The sequence below is a fragment of the Microtus oregoni genome, unplaced genomic scaffold, assembly GCF_018167655.1.
Source record: "Microtus oregoni isolate MIOR12 unplaced genomic scaffold, Mior012 000073F_001, whole genome shotgun sequence".
In the NCBI taxonomy this organism is placed as follows: Eukaryota; Metazoa; Chordata; class Mammalia; order Rodentia; family Cricetidae; genus Microtus; species Microtus oregoni.
This window is the reverse complement of record NW_024543981.1, coordinates 2,005,592-2,012,517: the sequence shown is the minus strand read 5'-3', so window position 1 is coordinate 2,012,517 and position 6,926 is coordinate 2,005,592. Positions and strand designations below refer to the sequence as shown.

At 37.0% G+C, this 6,926-nt stretch overlaps 1 pseudogene; it reads left to right on the top strand.

Annotated features, from left to right (window-relative positions):
- The first annotated feature begins 4,362 nt into the window (after nucleotides 1-4,362).
- LOC121441081 lies at nucleotides 4,363-4,460 on the top strand (annotated as a pseudogene).
- Nucleotides 4,461-6,926: the final 2,466 nt, after the last annotated feature.

Sequence of the window (6,926 nt, the reverse complement as noted above, 5' to 3'; positions counted from 1 at the left end):
TGTCCACAATGGACCCATACACATGCACACAAACATACACACACACATTTTTTTCTCATTTGTAAAATGGTATATGTGGCCATCCACTAAATAATCAGGTCACCCCATGGTCTATATGGACTTACTTGTTATTTTCATTCACTGACAAATTTACTTCTGCCTCCCACCCTTTCCTTAAAACCAGTGTAATTAGTGCTTTTATCCTCAGACAACATTTGTGCCTAGGCTTTCTAATCAATAGGTGAGTGATTAAGGAAACTGTGGTGATTGTGGCCCATACATACAGAATGTAATTTCACCCCTCTTGGACATAATTTGAAGACAGATGCTTTAATCACTCCCTAATACAGTCTTAAATGAAGTCATGCTGTCCTGTCCTGTCCTTACTTAGCATTCATAGTGACCCTTTTAAGGCAGGTGCAGCAGTGCATACATACCAATAATCTTATATTTGGGAGGCTGAGGCAGGAAAATTGCCACATGTTCAAGACTTCCCTGGGATATATAGTGAGTACCAGGCCACTTTGGGCTACAGAGTGTGATCCTTGACTCAATACAAAACACGGTGACCATTTTGAAAATGGCATTTATTTATTTAGCTTAAAAACCTCCCTTGGCTAACACTAACAGTAAAAGACAAAGTAGGGGTCAAAGACAAGATATATATATATATATATATATATATATATATATATATATATATATATATGTTTATCATCTTCTACAAGAGGGAGTTGCAGTTCTGGTTCTCTTTTATCTCTTTTGTCCACTGGACTTCACAAATATTGGTTTTATTGGCCTTAGTAGACAAAGCAAGGTTTTTGTAGAGTTTACTCCTACCCCAGGTTGTTGTTTTCTTTTCCTTTTAACAGCAGGTCTGAACCACATGATCCTTCTGCCTTAGCTTCCATGGTAGGGTGACAGGCATGAACTCACTTCTCATTCTCAGGGCAGAGTACTTTTTACATTAATTGGAAGCCTGATTTTCTTCTTCAAATAATTTAAGAACTCAGTTCAAATGCTACATTTTCAGTTTGTTGTTGATGTGTATGTAACTTTGTGTTTGTTTGCTTGTTTTCAGACAGGATGTCTCGAAATAGCCCAGTCCAGCATCATATTCATGATGCTCATGTCTCAGCCTCACAAGGAATTGGATTACAAGCAGACATGACCACACCTGGCTTTTCTTCATTTATACTTACAGATAAAGCAACACTAGGATTATAGAAGATGGTGGTACATGCCTACAGTCCAAACACTTGGACAGTAGAGAGATGAGGATCCGAAGTTGAAGGCCAGCCTCTACCTAGCAAGTTCGAGAGCATTCTCACCTATATGAGACCCTATTCAGACTCTCCTACCAAAAAAGAAATGTAGAATGAAAACAGACATGAAAATTCAAGTTTTCCCCTTAAGCAATGACATTGTTTTGCATGAAACTCTTCATGAGCTTCTCAGGTGCCGCATTCAACTGGATGCTGGATTTGTTGGTGTTGGTGGTGGTTTTGCTCTTGTTGTTGTTGCTTTGCTTGTTTATTTGTTTAGTTTTTTTTTTTTCAAAACAGGATTTCTCTGTGTAATCCTGTCCCGGAACTAGCTCTGTGTCCCAGGCAGCCTTCAAAATCAGAGACTAGCATGCCTCTGCCTCCCGAGTACTGTGATTAAAGGCATGCATCACCACACCTGCATTGGAAGCTTTCTTAAAGATCCAAAGAAATGGAACTGTTGCATGGATTGCAAAAAATATTTATAAACCAGTCTTTATCCATTGATGTTGGTTTTGTTTCCTTGTTTCCTTTATTGTTACTCTTGTAGCATTTGAGGTTTTGTTTCTGTTTGGTTTGGTTTTCAGTTTGTTTGGTTTGTTTCTTTTCTAGATTTTGTTTTGATTTTGATGTCTCACTTAATGCCTTGAAATCTTGAAACCCCCTTCATCAGCATCCCAAGTACTGGGATTCTGAGCATTTGCCATCATGCAAGTGTGTTAGAAAATAGTATGTCTAGATCTACACCGTGTCGACTCTTACCTGCACCCAGCCTTCTGTTTCTTCAGGCCAGACTGGAAGTTTTGATTACTTAGAAATTGCAGTTCCCAACTGAGGCAAGACTTCATAGCTTTCAATGCACAGACTTCTACACAACATGTCTCCTTTGTACAGGAATTTATGGATTTTGAAGAATTCATGCCACTAATAAAGCTTACTCCATCACATTCACTGCACAAATATACCTGCATGAGAGAATTAAAAATGGCTTATAAGCAACCCAAGAGCTATCATGACCTAGTACTGCATCATAATAGTGCTTTTTTCTATGTCACAGGGAGACAGGGTGTGGACACAGAACAGCTTTGTCTGTCCTAGGCTAGACTGTCTGTCCAGTGAGTTTCAGAGTTCCTCTTGCCACTGCTTCTCTGCCCCTTGCCCCTTACCTGGCTGCCCAGAGCCAGAGTTAGAGACATTCACCATCACACCTGGCTTTTATATGGGTGCTTGTGTTTTAAACCAAGGTTGTCATCCTTGTGCAACAGGCACTTTACCAACTGAGCCATCTCCCCTGCCTCCTTATTTTAAATAGACAGTGATGTATGTGATAACAAGGTTGGTGTGAAACTGATTTGAACAAACAAGATAGTACAGGTAGAGAGCTACAGAAGAAAGGCTGTAAATAATGGGGGTTGGTCTTGCCAAATGGAGTCACTTACTAAACTGGTTATTTGCCCAAGTCTAATGGCAACCAAACACAGCCTTGTCTTGCAAACATTTTCAACTTTGAATGCCTTCCTGTCACCGAAATTGAATTCTCACCTCAAATCTGAAGCACTTAGTTACTGGCTGATGTAGCTTCATAGTTTATTTAGATATATTCTATATTAAATAAACACACATTCGACATTCTAATTTTAGACAATAGGAAGGCTAAGTGCTAAATGATTCATAGCTTCACAAATCCCCAGGCGACATCAAAATATGGAGGAGACAGGAAAAGGAAAATCTAGGAGGAATTTTTGGAGGAGGGTGAATAAGATAAAAAAAATCATTGTATAAATATAAATATGTGAAGAAGAACAAATATTATATTTAACAGAAAGGGAGGGGAATGGGAAAGAGAGAATAGGAAAAAGAACAAGAATAAAAGAAAGGGGAAATAGGAGCAAAACCCACGAGGGCATCCTGACCTTACTCACACTGGAATTAAAAAGCTCCCACTCAGTGAGGATGTGAGGAACCAAACCCACTTCAAATGAAAGAATGTAAAGAAAAGGTAACAGTCAAATTTGAGCTAAAGGCTAGGACTTTAGTAAGAGAAACTGTTCAGCATGCATATATACTCTGGTGGCATACCAGTGACAAAGCCATAGTGCTGTCTGAGGAGGCTTACTGTTGGTCGCATTCTCTGGAAATATTATATATGATTAGCCCATACTTTGGCCTTGTGCTGTGGGATATTTGTACACTGTGTGAAGATGTATTACTGTGACTGGTGTACTATAAAACGAAATGGCCAATAGCTTGGCAGGAGTCTATAGAAATGGTGTCTTGAGCCTAGTCAGTACCACTGTTCTGTTTTCTTCTAGCCATTCAGTGATTTGATTGCTAAAGCAGGTAAGAAGCTTTTTAATAAGGGTGGCTATCCACATCTACTGATTACCATTACTTACGTTTATGACATACACAAACTCATTTAAAATGCTCTAGAGTATATAAAGCAGTAACTGCAATATGGAATATTTGATATATTTTATTGTTTTGTTTTGTTTTTTTTTTTTTTTTTTTGAGACAGGGTTTCTCTGTGTAACAGCCCTGACTGTCCTAGAACTTGCTCTGTAGATCAGGCTGGCCTAAAACTCACAAGGCCTTGTCTTCCTCTACCTTCCAAGTTCTGAAAATAAAGGTGTGTGCCACCATTGCCCAGTAAACTAACAGTCTTAATGAATCAGTGTTATGAATCTAGAAGAAACTGCAGGTATTTTATGGAAGTCATGGATCTAGCTAAATGGTACAGTGCTTGCCTAGTAGCTTCAACAATCATATCCCTAAAAGCTAAAGTTAATGCTTAGACTGCAGAGATGGTCCAGCAATTTGGAGCACTTGTTGCTCTTGCAAAGGACCCAGTTTAAGTTCCCAACACTCACATGGTGGCACACAACCAGCCATGTCTCCAGTTCTGGAGCATCTGATATGCTCTTCATGGGCACCAGGCTTGCACACAATGCATGAACATATGTGTAGGCAAAGCACACATATATTTAAAATAAAAAAACCTTTATAAAAACTTTCATAGATAGATTATCAAAATAATCATTTACACCAAACCTAGAGATGATCTTTGGAGGACTGTGTTATTAACAATAAAATTATTGTGCTTGCTTCCACAGCACATATACTAAAATTGGAATGATACAGAGAAGATTAGCATGGCCCCTGCACAAAGATGATCATGAAGCATTTTGTTTTGTTGTGTTTTGTTTTGATTGTTTGTTTTTTACATGAGTAACTTCAAAAATTCTACCAAGGAACTTCTACAAATCATAAATACCTTCAATAATGTAGCAGGATATAAGAGTTACTCAAAAAATCAGTACACATCATTTTACTTTCATAAGATCCCATACAAAGAACATTACCTCCACGACAACTGAAAGTAGTTCTAGAAGATGATGTGCCCTCTCCCAACAAAGTTTGTCCTCAGAGTTAGGAACATCAATTAGGGGTTGATTTTAGTTAGTATAGGGTTGAGGGTTGGGGTGGAAATTATGTATTCTCAAGGATCTCTTTGAAAAAAAGGAGGTAAATTGGATGGAATAATAGATTAACATGAGATTACTCACACTAATAATAATAATGAGTAATAAGGTGAATACTTGTGAGCTATTATATACTGAAAATATACATTGGTATAGATTATTGTATGCTGATACAAATTCAAATTATATTGAATATGTTTCTATTTCTGCCTACAATATTTGTGCACCTAGGCAAAGTTATTTTGTCATATAGTATCATGCTTCTACCTCTGCTTAAGACATTTTGTGTATTGATATAATTTTAGGATATATTTATTATATTGCACTGTACATTTATACCTCTGATCAAGATACTTATACATTGTTTACATTTTGAGATCATTGTTTTCATTTGCTGCACAGTTGTTTAAAGATTGTTTAATATTCTAATATGAAGTCTTAGTTTTTAAGTAATATAGGTATTAAGAATTATAGGTTAATAGTCATCCATGTTTGGCATACTCATAGTTAGACTACTCAGGTTCTTTAGATACATAGAGATTGTATTCAGAATAGATAGGTAATCTTCAACCTCTTTAAAGAGCTGTCAAATATGGCATTTAAATAACTTAGGGTTCTGTTGACATAAGACATGATTGCTTCCGGCAGCACCGATCTATTTCCCAAGAGAATGTTTAGCACTGAAAACACTCCACTTGGAGCTTGTTTTCTTCTTGGCAAAATTGACCTGTGGGCAAGGAACTACCCCTGCATTGGCCACTGACAAAATGCATGATGTCCAGATAGGACAAGCCAGATACAAGAAAAAACACTGTCAAATCTTGCCAAGATAGGGTAAGACAGTTTTGAAAATTTTTTCTGACTCTGAAAATGGTCTTTCAGTTGCTCTAGGCCTTAGCTAAAGTTGATTGCTCCAACATTGCAAATGAAACTTTGATTGATTGTCCAGATAGCGAGTTGTATCTATCATTTGTTGCACATTTTGGAAGTTGCTTGATTGTACTTCTTGCTTACTCATGTAATATTATTTCCCTTCTCAGGTCTTCAATGGGCTTGAAGACTAGATAGTCGTAGTTACTTTCCTCTCATACTTGGCCAAGTCATTTATAATAGAAGACTTAGACTCCTTAGGATAGGATAATTATTGAAACATCGTGTATTTCTTGCTTGATATTGTTTATGCTGTTGTAATTCTAATTTTTATACTTGATATTTGTTTTTATTGTATATAATTTTGTATTAGGCTAAGAACTCTCTTATTTAAACAAAAGGGGGAGGTGCTGTAGGAAGTCCTTCAGGCTGCAGCTTATAAATTACCAACCCACTTGGGCTTGGCCTCTTATACTATAAATGCAGATGTAAAGCACACTCTTCTGGATGCTGAATTTGGTTCCTGTTTCCTCATTCTTGCAGAGGACTGTGATCTGTGATTCTGCCCCTAAATAAATAACCCTTTATTATACTCAATTCCGGGCTAGTGTGGGATTTCATTTTAGGGTCCTTCTTCGTAGCCCTCCTTTACACAGATGATAAATGGGCTGAGAAAGAGATCAGAGAACATCACCCTTCACAGTAGCCACAAATAGCATAAAATATCTTGGAATACCTCTAACCAAATGAGTGGAAGACCTGTATGACAAGAACTTTAAATATTTAAAGAAAGAAACTGAAGAAGGTACCAGAAAATGGAAAGACCTCCCATGCTCTTGGGTAGGCAGAATTAACATAGCAAAAAATGGCAATCTTAACAAAAGCAATCTACAGATTCAATGAAATGTCCATCAAAATCCCAGAAAAATTCTTCACAGACATAAAAAAAACCAATAATCTACTTCATATGGAAAAGCAAAAAACCCAGTATATCCAAAACAATCCTGTACAAAAAAGGAGCTTCCAGAGAAATCACAATCCCTGACTTCAAACTCTACAGTACTGAAAACAACATGGTATTCACAAAAATACAGACAGGAGGACCAATGGAACCAAATCGAAGATCCAAATATTAATCCATACGCTTTTGGACACATGATTTTTGAAAAAGAAGCCAAAAAATCCATATAAAATGGAATAAAAGAAAACATAGTCAACAAATGGTGTTAGTATAACTAGATTTTAACATGTAGAAGAATGAAAATAGATCCATATCTATAGCCATGTACAAAACTCAAGTCCAAATGGA